Here is a 15,347-nt window from a genome sequence, read left to right as displayed (position 1 = left end):
AGGAAGCCATGAGGTGAGTCTTGAACGACGTCCAGGGTTTTCATGGGCAGTTAGGGGAGAAAAGAGTTTCTCTGTGGAGCAAAAAGCTCTACAAAGTGCCGGGTGTATTGCAGCTTGAGGAGTAGTTCAGTCGGTTGGGGTATGAAGCTTATTATTGGAGACGAGAGTGAAAAGGTTGGCTGGGGTTTGATAGAAAGGAGCCTCAGTCCTAGGGCATTACTCAGCATTCTTTAGGTTTATAGTTGCAGAAACCCTATTCAAATGGAGCCAACCAGAAGTTTGGGTTTCAGGCACAGCTGGTTCAGGTGCTCAAACTATATTTGTTATCAGGACAGAGACTCCCTGACTCTCTTTATCTTGTCTCTAGTTTCCTCTCTGTTGTCTCCCTCCCAGCAGCATCAGGCCCAGATCCTACTTAGCACCTCCAGGGAAAATAGTATCTTTTTCCCCACTAATTCCCGCAAAAGCTCCAGGTTGGGTGATTGTTAGTTTACCTTGATTCCTGTGCTCATTCCTACACCAGTCACTGTGGCTGGGGGGCATAGTGTCTTAAGGATTCAGGCCCGGTTAGGTGGCCACTCTTGGAACCAGGGGCTGGTTCACACAAGTGACTTCACGCCAGTCACAAGGACCTGTGATCGGATGAAGAGGGCCTGCTTTCTGGGTGGGCACAACAGCAGGTGTCCAGTAAAGGCATGACACTCTCCTCCCGAGGCTATGCTGCAAGCCGCCCAGAAGGAAGGCAGCCTTCAATGTGTGAGGGGCCCTAGAACACCGAGTCCAGTTTACCCTTGCCTCCCCTCTTCCCAGTGAGGGCCAAGAAGCTCGCTAAGGTTGGGTGCCCCCTCTTGTCTCCCCGCATGTTCTCCACGCTTGCCCCGCACACCACGGGATGTATATAGTACGCGTGCTTTGATTGCATTTCATGGCGTCCATATAGTGAGCTCTGTTTTCACCACATCTCTTTACGTTGCAAGTGACATCCTGTTCAAATCGACAAAAACAAAAGTGGGGAATGTGTGGCCTCTCACATGATTAAAAGTCCGCGGGAGCCTTTTGCTTTGGGTATGGCTGAATTCCATTGTTTAAAAGGATGTCATCAGGTCTCTTCAGTCTCTGGCTGTCACCCTCCACCTTTAAAGAATACCTTTTTCAATTTGGCCTTATTCTCACGCAGACTCTGCGTGCAGCGGTAAACCTGGTCCCCGGCAGCTCCATCCGGGCTGACATCCTACCGGCTTAACAAGCATACACCCATTTCCCAGTAATTCCATCCAGAGTCCTGCAACAGAAGCTTATTGGCCCAGCACCAGTCACATGACCAGCTCTGAGCCAATCGCCGTGGCCCAGGGATGTACACTCGGATTGGCCAGCCTAGATCATCTAGAGCTACAGGTGGCTGGGGCTGGTCCCTCAAAGAAAGTCAAAGTTATGGGAATAATAGTTGTTGTTCAAGTAAACCTAACAAGTATCCACCCACAGTGACACCACACCTTTGGGCTTCCCTGGCTTTGGGAGCCGGTAGCTCTGAGCCCATAATTATCAAACACCCTTATCAGAAGGACCCTCGGCTCCCACCTCCAGAGACTCACCCTGAGTGGGGCAGTGAGGGAAGGAGCAGGGGAAACTGGCCATCCCTCCCCTCTGGGGCTGCTGGTGCCGAGCCTCTGGCTGAGCTTCTCTTGGAAGACTGGATCACAAAGCTCTGGAAATGGGTGTTTCAGATGGAAACGCAGACACACAGTTAATTACAGCGTCCCACTCGGCGCCACCCTAATTAAGGCAGTTCTCTGATGGGGGCCAAGATTTAATGCTCTCTCTTTTACAGTGCACGGTGGCAAGTGGGCCGCCCTGTCCTCTCCCCTCCTTCTGATGCGTCCTGTCTGGCTGGCCAGGGGCTGGGTGGAGAGGGCTGCCGGGCTGGCTGGCTGGTAGGCAGGCAAATGAGAAATGCTATCCATGCTCCATTTCAGGGACATAGCTGCCTTCCCAGGACAGAGGACAGGACAAGTAAGGGGGAGGGGCAGTGTGAGGGGCAGAGGTGTTAATCCTAACTCCTGGGAGGTGGTGGTGGTGGTGGTGGTGGTGGTGGTGGTGGTGGATGGGAGTATCCCATTCCAGTTCAAAGAGAAGTGTTAGGACAATCTTGGCTTGGGGGCCTTCCAAGAAGTGGGAAACGGCTCCCAGAAAGCACTGGAGACCTTGCTGGCTAGGAGCTCAATCAGGCCCTGATGTCTGGCTTCATAACCTCCCCTGCTGCAAATAACTTGGGGAGGGCAGATTTACTGCCCCCCACCAAATCTAAAACACCATAGATTTTTTTTTGAAACCTATAGAATTTCTCTCTACTATCCACAATACAGAACTGTCCAGTCCATAATTAGAGAACTCATTGGATTACAGCGCTAGCAGGGACATAAAAATCATTTCACATTATAGGGGAAGAAATTGAGCCCAAGATAGAAGTGATCTTCCCAAGAGCCCAGAGTGTGCTAGATGGGTGTAGAGGAGAGCTGGCAACTAGATCTTACCTCAGGTGCCAAGGCTGAATGATTGGACAGCTGGAGGCTATGATGATATGATTCTGAGGCCTTCATCTTGCTCAGTGTGGAACAGACTCTTGATCGATTAGTGATGCCTACCATGGGCACCGGAAGGGACGTAGTGGTCCATATGCCAAGTTTTCGCCACCCCATCTAGATGTCAGAGGGATACTCTGAGCTAGGCCCTAAAGGTAGGCCATCTTGGAGGGTTCTGGCTGGATAGAGAAGCTGAAAATCAGAACAGGTTTGCTGAGAGAGATGTGAAATCCACGAAGCTCCTCAATGGATTGCCATCAAGTTGCTGTGAGGGATTTGTGGTCAGAGTTGCAAAATGGGAATTTCCAAGGTTTTTCACTTTAAGGAATATTCTGATAAAGCTTGGGTTATGTCTCTACAGCCCTACCTGCCCCCCAGAGCTGTGAGTCTCCTACACCTGTCCCTTTCCTTAAGGGGATCTGGGTCAGTGATCCAGGTGGTGGATCTCAAGACCCTCGGAAGGGCTGGGTCTTGTGTAGAAGACGCATCTAGGATATTGTTCACGGAGTTCAGAAGCTTGAGTTGAAGGGCCGGTGATGAAGGTCTGAGGGTCAGGATGCCTAGGTTCTCCCCCTGTCTCTGCTGTCACAGCTGCTCCCAGAACAAGCCTCTTTCTCTGCTGAGCCTCACCTACACAATGAATGAGGGAACAGTGGGCTCATGGATTCCTTCAAGCTCTCACACTTAACCAAATGGTCGACTTTTTTGGTGTGTTTGGTAAAAGACACATGACATAAAATGTACCATTATGACCATTTTTTGGTGCACAGTTCTGGGGTATTTGATACATTCACATGGTTGTGCCACGATCCCCACCATCCATCTCCAGAACTTTTTCATCTTACCCACCTGAAACTCTGTCCCCATTACACACTAGCTCCCCATTCTCCCCTGCCGCTCCCCATCTTCCCAAAACCACCATTCTTTCTGTCTCCATGAATCTGACTATTCTCTGTGCCTCATATAAGTAGAAACCTCAAGTATTTGTCCTTTTGTGACTCACTAATTTCACTTAGCATAGTGTCTGTGTCTTCAAGTTTCATCCATGTCATAGCAGGTGTCAGAATTTCTTTTTTAGGGACGCCTGGGTGGCTCAGTTGTTAAGCGTCTACCTTCGGCTCAGGTCATGATCCCAGGGTCCTGGGATCGAGCCCTGCATCGGGCTCCCTGCTCGGCAGGAAGACGGCTTCTCCCTCTCCCACTCCACCTTGCTTGTGTTCCCTCTCTTGCTGTGTCTCTCTCTGTCAAATAAATAAAATCTTTAAAAAAAAAAAAGAATTTCTTTTTTAAGGCTGACCAATGTTCCATTGTATGTATGTTCCCCATTTTGTTTATCTACCCTTCTGCTGAAGGACACTCGGGTCCCTTTTACAGTTTGCTATTGTAAATGCTACTGCTACAAACATGGGGTGTCCAAACGTCCGTTGGAGTCTCTGCATTCACCTCTCTTGGGGATATACCCAGAGTAGGAGTGCTGGATTGCAGGGTAACTCTATGTTTAAATTTTGAGGAATTTTCATACCATCTTTCAAAGCAGCTGTGTCACGTTACGTTGCCAACAGCAATGCGCAAGGGCTCCGATTTCACCACATCCCCCCCACACTTGTTTTATTTTTTTGTTTTTGTTTATGTTTTCGGTAACAGTCATCCTAATGATATCGAGAGGTATGTCGTTGTGGTTTTGATTTGCATTTCCCTAGTGAGTAGTGATGTCGAACATCTTTTTGCGTGCTGACTGGCTATTTGTATATCTTCGTCTGAGAAAGGTCTATGCAAGCCCGTTTTTAAATTGGATTGTTTAAAAAAATAAATTGGATTGTTTATTTCTAGCTTGGTTTTGATCTGAATGACCCTGAATGACAGGTATTAAGGAAGGGTAATTTTGTCTAGCTTTACTGAGGTATAATTGACAAAAAATGTAAGCATTTAAAGTCTACAAGAGGATGATTTGATATGTGTATACATTGTGAAAGGATCCCCACCATCAAGTTAATTAATACATCCATCCCCTCACATAAGGTTGCCCTTGTGTGTGTGTGTATGTGTATGTGTGTGTGTGTGTATGAGAATGCTTAAGATCTCCTTACCTAGCAAATTTCAAGTATATTACAGTTTGATCAACTAGAGTCACCATGCTACCCATTAGATCCTCAGAACTTATTCATCTTACAACCAACATTTTATACCCTTTTACCAACATTCATATTTTCTTTATCCATTCATCCATCAACTGACAGGTTGTTTCCCTGTTTGGCTACTGTGAATAATGCTTCAGTGAACGTGGGAATCTCTTCAAGATAGTGATTTCATTTCCTCTGGGTAGGTACCCAGAAGTGGGACTGCTGGATCATAGGGTAGTTTTATCTGTAATTGCTTGAGGAACTTCCATACTGTTGTCCATGGTGGCTGCACCAATTCACATTCCCACCAACAGTGCACAAGGGTGAGGAAGAAGGAATGCGGATGAAAAGGCCCAAGGCTGAAACATGTCCCGTAGTCCCCCCCCCCCCCCCCCCCCCCCCCCCGCTCCAACCTTGTCAGCAGTTTTGCTTCCTGAGGTTTGTTATTCCCAGGCAACCACGATCTGGAAGCAGATGATCCTCCTTCTGACATGTCTTTGGAAGGTCAGTGGTAGCCCAATGCTAGGTCACCATGCCTACATCTTCCCCTCACCTCATCTCATCAGCAGGCTTTTATCAGGTCACATCATCACGAGAAGGGTGAGAATAGCAGAGCACAACAGGTATTTTGAGAGAGAGAGATTCCACAATCACATAACTTTTATTCCAGCGTACTGTTACAATTGTTCTATTTTATCATTATTGTTGTTAATCTCTTACTGTGCCTAATTTATAAATGAAATTTGATCACAGACATGTATGTGTAGGAAAAAACAGAATAGATAAGGCTCAGTACTCTTCATGGTTTCAGGCATCCACTGGGGGTCATGGGACGTACTCCCCACGGATAAGGGAGGACTCTTGCATTAAGTCTGGCTTCTCTCTTTCTGGTGTCTTTCTCCAGTGGTCTCTTCATTCTGTCTGCCGTGGTGTTGGCCTCCTCCCTGGGCTTCCAGTGGTCTCCCCCTCTCCTACCCAACTCCAGTTCCTCCAGGCTCTCCTCAAATGTTGCCAGGACAGACGGAGCAACACTTGGGCGAAGAGCTTCACACCACACCCTGCAGGGCGAGTCTCTTTCCTTGACCATCCACCTTAAATTTGAGGCCTGGGTCTCATTGGACTCATCTAGAAGCAGAGGGTGGAGACTCAGGAGCCCCTGCTCCTCGCATGAGGCTGCTCTGGCCACAAGGGATGGAACCCCTTGCGTTACTTCAGTAAAATCACGTGAGCCTCGAAGAACCGGGACGGTCGCTGGTACACCGAGCGCCCTGGGACTGGAGGGCGTTCAGAGTGCCAGGCGGCTGTCCCACGGGGCTGTCTCTCTGTCCCCTCCAGGGGGAGCAAAGGCTCCTCAGCTCAGAGGAAACACCGAGCAGGTGACTCCCCTGCTACCAGTCGGCGCCCTACTGTGCTCCGCTGGGTTTCTCACCACCCGACTGCTGTTGACTCAAGGCCTCTGCTCTCAAGGGCCCCGTGACCCCTCCTCCCTCACAGCCTCACAGCGTCTGTTCCCGCTCCTCACAGACTTTCCCTCATGCCTCCCAGTCCAGAGGAGGGACCCAGATTGGCCTGGTGTACTAGATGTCCACCGGATCCATACGACCCTGTCTGCTCTGGCCCTCCGTTCCTTGCTCCATGCCCAGTGGAGTGGCCCCAGCAGTGGCTTGGGCTGCGTGCACCTACCTGTGAGAAGCCCTGGCCGCCATCTTTGTCATGGCGTCTCTTAGCGCTGCCGGCTCTCTCAGCTTCCTCAGGTGGGGAAGGAGAAGCTCCAGCCTTTGGATGGATCCGACGGGGCCCATGGAGGCTCTGGGAGCTGCCTGGGGGGACCGGATAATGCATGGAAGAGTAACCACCCTGAGAGGCAAAGCTGGACAAGTGAGTCAGGAGGTGGAGGTTTCTCACTGTCCTCCCTTAGACAGACTCTTCTAGATGCAGTGCTTCCAAGGGTCCTCTCCACATCTGTGGTCACATTTCCACAGAGAAGGCCAACCCCCTGGATTTCTCCAGAAGCTGGGACTAGCTAGATCATGCTCATATTTGAATTTTGCTTTCCTTCTGTGTCTCTGAGCTCCCCGGGAAGCAGCGCCCAAGATGGAGCTTAGCGCACCCAAGGTTTCCTGGCGTGCTCCTGGGGTCACCGTGTGTGGACGGGCAGGAGGGAATCAGCGCTGGGCAGAGGGAGAAGCGAGTTGTGATGGAGTCTCAGTGGGAGTCCTGAGGCTGGTGGGGCTCTTTGGAGTGGTCCTGAGTTGGGGTGAGTGAGGGATGGGGCCTTTCTGCACAGGTGCTCTCAGCCATCGATGGGCTGCTCCAGGAAGGGGCAGTCACCTGGGGGCCAGGTGACTTTAGGAGAGCAAGTCCAAAGAGGGCTGGCAGTGGGGGGTCACCTGACAGCAGCACTCCCGGGAGCTGGGGGGATAAATTCCTCACTTCTGAAGGGGGATCCACTCACCCCTCTTCCTGGCCTCACTTGCCTTTTCCCCTTATTCTTGCTTCCCTGGGATTGTATTACCTGTATTAGCGGGTAAGCTTTGACCCACGTTCTGCTTTCTGGGGAGTCTGGGTTAAGATACCCACTAAACCATCACCTTTCCTTCTGGGGAGATCTTTGTGTTGAGATGTACCATAGTTGATTGGCTAGCCTATGATTTAGCTTTCCTAGGTCGGGGGATCGACTCTCTACCAATCCTCTCTGGTCAGAGGCAGGATGACACAGACATCAGCCACCTGAGCGCCAGGGTCAGTCTGTCCCCTCTTCCCTCAGCAGGGGATTGTGAGCTCAGCAGTCTCTAGGACTGATGCATCCAGTACAACCAGGCACCTGCTATTTAATGGGCCTTGACTAGACAGGACACAGGCAGGGCAGGGTGACAGACATGATTTCTGTCCAGGGAGCTCAAGGTCCCAAGTGGGGTCACCAGCTTGGTCTTCTCAGAGCCTTTGTAGGGGAACCCCACACAGAGGCAGAGGCAGACACTCTTGGCTGCCCCCATTGGCCATTCCCACCTACCCTTGCAGTTTCAGGGGGTGAACTGTGACTGTTCTAACCCCATTATAGTTGGCCATGATGATTGGTTTGAGTCTGGGCATGGGACTCAGCTTGGTCAGTGGCTCTGAAGGGAAGTCTCAGAAGTAAGATTTGGAAAAGAATTTCCTCAACAATGGAAATTCCTCCTTTTGCCAGACTGCACATAATTGCCCGAAACTGCACATATGATGTGGCCGTGAGCGGTGGGGAGACATGGTGGGTGCAGTGAGGGGGGTGGCATCTCTGACAAAGTCACTGAGCCATGGAACTGACCTGGCTGCACTCTGGGCTGACGTGTTAACAACCTTATTAGTGCAGCAACCAAGAGCAAGGTCTATGAAGCCTGACTGCCTACCACTCATTAGCTGTGTGATCCTGGGTGGGATGCTTAACCTCTCTTGCCTCAGTATCTTTATCAGTAAAATGGACATAAAAGAAGATCCACCTTGTAAGTGTGCTGTAAGGTGTACATGTGTCTGTATGTGTGAAGAGATTAGAACAGGGTCTGGTACTCAGGAAATGGTATATCAGTGTTGATTGTTCCTGAGACCCCCTTTAAAGATAGATCTAAGTTTACAGGTAGACAGAATTGCATCAGGCACAAGCCTTGGTTCGTGACATGCCACTGCTATTCTTGTTAATATAATGGACACCTGTGAACCCATCACTCAACTCGAAACTCAAGAACTAGAATATCACCCATTGTAGTTACTCCCTTGTACGTGTTTCTCTTGAACTGGCCCCTTGATCACCCCACTCCTGAGCCCCTCGTTGAATACTGCCCTGAATTTTATGTTTATTATTCCTCTTGTGTGTGTGTGTGTAGTTTTGTCAGATAGATGTATGCCCAAACAGCATGTTATTTTGTTTTGCCTGCTTTTGAGCATTATAAAATGGGAACATGTTGCGTGGTCTTCTGGGAGTTTTTCTTTCCACAAAGACACTTTTATTTGGGGTTTCTGCTCCTTGCAGTCAAAGGAATCCAATCCCCAAGCACCTTCCTAAAGGGAGAAAGAAAAGCCCACTTTTGACAGACAAGAAACAAAAATTAGATCTTTTCTTCTTTCTCGATTCTTGCACTTAATTTGGCTGTGGAGGTGTCCTAGCCCTCATAGGGGTCCTTCCAGAGATGCTTTTCTTCTGAACTAGTGTGTGAGGGGGTTCCTGTCCTGCCAGTGTGGCCGTCCTGCTGGACACAGGGTCCAGGTGTGAGGCACCAAGAGATGTGACAGCTCCAAGCCCTGGTCCCCGTGGAGAGAGGCTGCGGCCCCCCTGGAATTTTTCTGATGCCTTTGAATCCCCACTGGGAATCATTTTCCCTTTTCCATCCCAAATATGGGCTAGGGCCCTGGAAGGCGTGGGAGAACTAATTTGAGGCAAGCGTAAACACTTCCATACCAGTGGAACCCTGGCCGGCAGGAATTCCAAGCCATCCGAGAAGTCTGCCAGCCTCTCGTTGGACTTTGGCTGGGACCCTGTGCTGTAGCTACTTTTAGCTGGGAACATTTTTTCCCAGACTTTGGAAGGCCACACTTGAAGGGTTATGATTTACTCAACCAAGACCCCAAACTGACCAGGGGCATTTCTACATCGAGTTGGCCACTTACATGCCCGGCTCCCCAATTTCCCCTTTCTGGGTGGTGGAGCCTACTTGTTAAGACCCAGAGCTCAGGAGGCAAATCAACCTGGGTTCTACCCCTGGGTCTACCTCTTTCTGACTTGGGGCCAAGACCTAACATGTCTGACTTTGTCTCCTCCTCTGGATTATAGAGATAATATAATCCCTGCCTTAAAAGTGGTGAGCATTAAGAGAGGTAACAATGTATATGAACGTATGCACACAGGATAGTGTTTGTACCAGTCAGTCCAAGTGAGGTTATGCTGCAGTAACAAACATCCCCCAAAGCTCAGTGGCTTAATACAACAGAAATTAATTTTTCATTCTTTTTTTAAAAAGATTTTATTTATTTGAGAGAGAGAGCATGCTCGTGCACGATTGGGGGGGAGGGGCAGAGGGAGAAGCAGACTCCCCACTGAGCAGGGATCCCGATGGGGCTCCGTTACGGGATCCCGGGATCATGACCTGAGCCAAAAGCAGACGCTTAACCGACTGAGACACCCAGGTGCCCCTATTTTTCAGTCTTATAAAGTTTGCTGTAGGTCTAGACCACTCCCCAGGGCAGCTTTCCCCCCTCACCTGTGTGTGATCCACGATCCAAATCAAATTCTAGATCCAGCATTTCAGCAAGAAGCCGCCATGTTCCCTGTGGCAGAGGAAGAGATTAGCTAAAGAATTGGGAAGAGCCCTTTTGCTCCCAATTAACTGGACAGAACTAGTTACATGGCTTCGTCTAGCAGCAAGGGCATTGGGATATGCGATTTTCTATAGGTCCAGGGAGGAAACGTGAGGCAGATATTGGGGAGAACTTAATGTCTCCCACAGTCTTCAATAAACATTAGTTTCCTGCCTTTATTATCTACCCTCAAAGAGTTTAGAACCTGTTCAAGGTGACAAGGCATAGATAGATGAAAAGATAAACATATTTCCTTAGTTCCTTAGAAGCATGCAATCCTTTGCATTTTGTAGAAGGCTGTTCAGCCTCATTTCCATAGTCTCCTGGGGAGGATTTTTCCTGCTGGCGTACGGGAAGGAAGATGGGGAATGGAGTGCGGGGGACCTATGTGGGGACTGGACGGGCGAGTGTCGGAGCCATCTGGCTTTGTAGAGGAAATCCAACTGCACCATGCCTCCTGGGAGGGCAGGAGAGGAGGCTTGTAACTCAGTAGTTCTTTCTGGACAGAGAGAAGGACAGACCATGTGCCAGGCATCAAGCCAATGATATCTGTGCTGTCAGTCATGTCGTTTTTAGACCCTGATTTTACAGATAAGGAAACTGAGGTTCAGGGAGGTGAACTCTCCTGCCAAAGCAGTAATGGCATGAGGAAGGAGGGGGGCGGTCAGGACAACCTCTGGCTTGAGGAGGGGGTCAGGGATGCCTCATTCCTTCGGCTCATGCTATGACTGAACAGGCAAGACAGAGGGATGTTCGCAAAATGCGAAAACAGACAAGAGGCTCTTGGCAAAATTCCAAGGTGCTCACGGGAATTTTTCACAAATAAAAAACAAGATAGAACTTTTCGGTATAGGAGCACCGAGTTGCTCCTTTTGGCTAGGAGGGCGTTGGGCAGGGAGGAGGATTCTGCGGAGCGTGAGGGAGGGCGTTCTTTTCCACGCCAGGGTCTCGGGCTGGCTGAGATCAGAATCAAGGTGTGCTTCCCTTGTAAGATGGAGAAACTGAGCCCCAGAGAGGGGAAGGGTTCGTTCAGGGTCACACAGTCAGGAAGTGGCAGAGGCAGGTGACGACTGGGGTCTTCTGCTGCCTGTCCTTCCCATCACCCCCTCCACAGCTGCCTCGGGGCAGAGGGATGTGGAGGCCAGGGGCCACAAGGTCAACACCAAGCCTTGTGTGCAGGCAGGGCTTGGGGGGCCCGCCCCTCCCGGCCTCGTCTGTCCCTGCAAGCCCGCAACATCACAGACAGGAAGGAAGCGGAGAAGTGACACCCCCTCCATACTTCAGTCCCCTCAAGGATCCCATTTCCCATAAGCGTGATCCACAACATGTCATCGTGACAATTTTTAGGGTTCTGAAAAGATGGCAGAAAAATCAAGACCAGAAGGCATAAGGAGAAGGCAATCAAATGGGGGAAACCCTTTTTTTCTGTGTTTACCAACGAGGCAGGCCTTCTAGCTAGTTCTGCCTTGGCTCTCCCCAGGCTCCCCCTCCTGACGTTAAACTACAGTCTACTCCCTAGTATGTGTGTGACCTGCTCCCCAAACCCAGAACTCGGTTTTGCCAGGAACTGAGGTTTGGAATGTTCAAACGTGGGCAGGCTGCCTGGAGGTGGGGGCCGGGGCGAGCTCCCCAGCTCTGGGCGCACACAAGCTGAGGTTGGCATGGGTGTGACACGCTACAGGGGTGTCCCATAGTTGATGGGGCGCCCCTCCAGATGCCGCCCTGTGCTTTGTCCTTCCGTCTGTGTCTGCCCCTGGCTTTGGCTTGTGTTTGGCTAATGGGAGGCAGCACCAGGGCATCATCAGTCAAGCTGTTCATTCATTCCCTGCTTCTCTCCCTGCCAAGGCCACACAGCTCCTACCTGGTGGCCTTTCCTGAAGTCACCCGTGCTGGGTTCTGGTACCTGCTCCATGTCGTAGTCCTTTTAGGCTCTAGTCGGGGGAAGCGCTCACCACTGGTGCTCGGGCTGCCTCGCCACCCCTCTCTGTTCCGTTTCCCATGTAGATGGCCCCATCGGAACCCCCCCCCCCCGCCTTTGGAAGATGCCATCTATTTCCTGCCGGGACCTGGACTGATACAAACAGAAAGGGTGGGACATCGACCCCTTGGACCTGGTCCTTCCCAGAGGCGGCCGTTCCCAGGTCCCGCTGGCGTCCTGGAGTCCCGGCCTTTCTGACAGCCTGGCCCCTCCGCGTGCCAGGCCTGCGCCGAGCTCCCGCCAGCCTTATTTATTTATTGAACGACATGCAAGCACAGTTTCCTTTTGTGTTTAATGTGTCAGCGTTTCAGTGGATTCTGACTTCAAGGCTTGGATGTTGTTGACAATAATGAGATCACCCAGACAATTATCGTTTGATTTTTCAGTTTGCCAGAGAGGGGAAGATTAAAGAAAAGTTAAGAAGCTTTGGCTGTTTCCTGTTATCCGTTTGCTGGGAGGGGTGGGGGTGGGGCCGAGGGTCGGGATGAAGAGAAAATCTAACTGCTTCAAAATGCCCACATCGGGAGACCCTCGGCTGTCGGCACCCGGCAGGCTTCGCGCGCGGGATGATCCGAGGGGCACTGGAAGCTCCTCTCCCCGCGGGTCCTGGCTCCCCTCGGACCACAGGATCTGCAAGTTCGTCAGCTCCCATGTCCGTTCCTGTGGCTGCAGTCCCGGAGTGACACACGGGACACTGGAATTCAACGAATATTCATAATTGTTATTATGATGGATAGAATTGTTGTTGTTTTGGTTCAGCCACTAACTTGTTGATGCGGGGCTGGCTTTACTTCTCTGGCCTCAGTTTCCCCTCTGTGCAGTGAGGAATGAATGAAACCATCCAAACCCGCCTTGGCCCTGACCTCCACCGCCCATAGCTCCCCCTTGGTCTGTGTGGCCAGATTTTTCAGATGGGGAGTCCCCAGGAAGAGGGTGCATGGGTGCTGAAGGGGAGGAGGGTGCTGAAGGCACCGGTAGGTACTGGAACCTTCTTTGCTGCCATCATGCATTCCTCATGAGACCTCAGCCCCAGGAGGATAGCATGTCCCACGGGGTCCCCGGAGGGGCAAAAGAGCCAGGTAGGGCAGGGCAGGTTGGAGAGTCTGCTCCCTCCTTCCATCCTCCATGTGGGGCTCCTAGTGGGGCCCCTCCTGTGAGCCCACCCCACTGGCTGACAGGATATGGCTTCTATGCTCAGAAAGACCATCTAGAAAATGACTCTGCCTCTGGAAATGTTCTCATGGCCTCTTCTATACCTTACCCCCCTTTTCAGGAACAGCACCGAGACCCGCACCCCCAGCGGGTTCTGCCTTTCCCTCTACCTACCACCTTCCCTCTCTGTCCCTTCTGGCTCTGCCTGCCCCTGCGGCATTGCCTCCCTGCCCCTTCCTGTGCATGAACCCATTACCCTCTGCTTCTGTTGTCACTTCGGGTCTCAAACAATCTGCTAGGTATGGTATGTTGGAAGGTGATCATCGGGACCAAGCGGTTTGTTACTGAAAAATAAAAAAACAGGAGAGAAATAATAGGGGGGTGAAGGGGACTCAGGAGCTTTAAGCAAAAAGAATGCGAGACGAATGGGAAAACTGAGGCCCAGAGAGAGGATGGAATCCGTGTCTCCCAGCCTGGCTGTAGCCCTTCATCCAGGGCTTACAGCCCCCACAGCAAGATCAAGCAAGCAAAGGCAGCTTACTGAGTGTTTCATAAAGCTTTTTCTCCTGAGAGTTAGTCCTTCCTATTTTTGGTGTTTAAATGTCCATCCTTTTTTTTTTTTTTTTCTTTTCTTTTAAGTAGGCTCCATGCCCAGCATGGAGCCCATTGTGGGGCTTGAACTCATGACCCTGAGATCAAGACCTGAGCTGAGATCAAGAGTCGGACGCTTAGCCGACTGAGCCACCCAGGCGCCCCTAAATGTCCGTTCTTTTATGAAATGTTGGTGATAATGAATAATTGCTGACTTCCTTTTGAGTTTTTAATTTTATTCATTTATTTTTATTGACTTTTTTTCTGATTTCCTTTTTAAATATCTTTGCTTGGTGTAAGACACGGATTTTAAAAATTGGCAATATCAAATTGATAAGCCAAGTTTCGGTGAGATTTGAGTGTTGTATGATAGCCAATGTCTGGGGACATGAGCCTTCCAGCACACTGAGAAGGCACAGACTGGCATTTGCTGAACTCCTCTCCTGGTGGGGAGCTCTCTACCTCCCCCCGCATGTGGTTCTGAGGAGCACAGCCTTAGGGAAGCCAATGCTCACGGCCCCCATGGGCCCAGGCCCGAGCCCCACTGTGGGAGGGAGTTCACAGTCCCGCCCCCCGCAACTGGTTCCTAAGGTCTTCCATTGCTATGCATCAGAAAAAGCAGGATGAGATTTCTCCTGGCCAATCAGTGATTATGGGTCATGTTTCACTTTCTTTACTGTTTTTGCTATTGTCTGACTTTTTACAGTGAGCAGAGTAACTTCTATAGCCGCCTCCAATAAATCATCTCTGCATCGAAAAGGTATAAGCCTGCAAACCTTTGTCCTCCAATGTTAAAAGTTGTAATTGCTCATGGCGCTACGTTGGAACACGCAGGAAGGACAATGAGAGCATCTCCCTCCCATGAGAAGGTGATGGCCAGCATTTGGGGTCTTTCCTTTCCATCCTTAGGACCACGTAGAAACGGAGGACACAGTCGGCTCTTCCATGGGAGGCTGTAGAACACAGATGTCCAACGCCTTTGCTTTGGGAGGACACCCTTTGGGAGGACACCCTTTGGGAGGGTAGAATCTAAGTCTACTCCCTCTTGGGGTTTGTCCCTCTTGCACACAACCCACCCATCCCCTGTAGCCTCCCCAGACACCAATGCCAGCCCAGTAGGAGCTCCCCTGATAGATGTTTGCGGAGCTGAAGGAAAGGCAGCAAAGCAGAGCCAACTGCTGAGAGGTGGGCCGCCACTCCCCGGCCGGCCCCCGGGAGAGCTCTGTCTTTGTTTCTTCTCGTTGTTTAGCTCAAAACAGAGTTAAGACTCCTAATCATCTCAAATGACCTGAAATGGTTTCCCAAGCAACCTGGGCAGACCCTGGGGGGTCCGGAGGGCATGCAGGGGCCCTGGGCCTCTGGGGCTGGAGGCCTGCCCATCCCTTCTCTGCCTGACACGGATTCCAGAAGGGCAGGGGATGCCTGATGCCGAAGGGCTGGGGAGAGTGAGTGTGTGTGTGCTCCCGGGTGTGCAGTGGGGGGCTGGGCGGGGAGCAGGGGTCTAGCTTGGGCCTGGGGCATTGTGTGCAGGGGCAGGGAGGAGGAAGTGGCCTGGGGTAGCTGGGGACAGCCATGAGTGAGAAGAATGGGGTCATTCTTCCA

This window comes from Zalophus californianus, chromosome 17 (assembly GCF_009762305.2).
Source record: "Zalophus californianus isolate mZalCal1 chromosome 17, mZalCal1.pri.v2, whole genome shotgun sequence".
Lineage (NCBI taxonomy): Eukaryota > Metazoa > Chordata > Mammalia > Carnivora > Otariidae > Zalophus > Zalophus californianus.
This window is presented reverse-complemented; position numbering follows the sequence as displayed.